Raw genomic sequence first — 838 nt, 5'->3', positions numbered from 1 at the left:
TATAATTTTTCCAAGCCTTTCCATTTCCTAACAAATGGAGCAATGTATATATCAAATATAATATAAACTTTGTATGACTAAATGAGTGATATTCATAAACACATTATTTTGGTGACTTTAAGTAAATTGAGTCTTGATGTGGTGGTTCTTGTGTCTGATTGAGTTAACCATTATCTTATTCATTTATGAACATGTGCATTGCACTTTTAAGTTTTTACCTATAAAATAGTCCCCAAGCATTTAGTTTAAAGTGATCATCGGGAAGGTGTCTTCCTATTCCAATCTTTATATGTACTTCTGTAAAAGTACTACAAATACACGATGTTTACTGGAGCAATATAAAAGATGAGTACTTATTTCTAAGGAGAATGGATTTATTGATTCAAACATAGAAAAGAGTAAAAAAGTCAGGTTTCTTGCTTAAGACTGCATAAATTTCATATGAATGTAGCTCAAGATGAGACTCAAAGATAAATTCATATTTATATTACTGAGATTTACATCACAATATAAGCAATATAGGTATTTAAGGAATTGGTCATTCAAAGTCCTAGGTAATTAATAGATGAAAAATGGAATAGAAAATAGCAGAGGAAAACAATTCAACATGAAGCTATTATGATTTTATAATGCAAATATGAAAGAAATGGAGCTTTTGCTTTTCTGAAGAAGAAAGTTTAGCCAGTAATTTCAATGTAAGTATTCAGTTGTAATGAGTCTAAAGTCTTTTCCTCCAATATATTGAAGAGTACTATACTCATCCTCAGAAATGTAAATCAGTAATTATTTTAATCAACTTTGGTTAATATTAATTTACTTGTGTAGCAAATAAGTTAAA

Source organism: Dipodomys merriami, unplaced genomic scaffold (genome assembly GCF_024711535.1).
Source record: "Dipodomys merriami isolate MVZ:Mamm:240054 unplaced genomic scaffold, mDipMer1.0.p SCAF_1536, whole genome shotgun sequence".
Lineage (NCBI taxonomy): Eukaryota > Metazoa > Chordata > Mammalia > Rodentia > Heteromyidae > Dipodomys > Dipodomys merriami.
The sequence above is the reverse complement of the archived record's forward strand: the minus strand, read 5'-3'. Positions refer to the sequence as shown.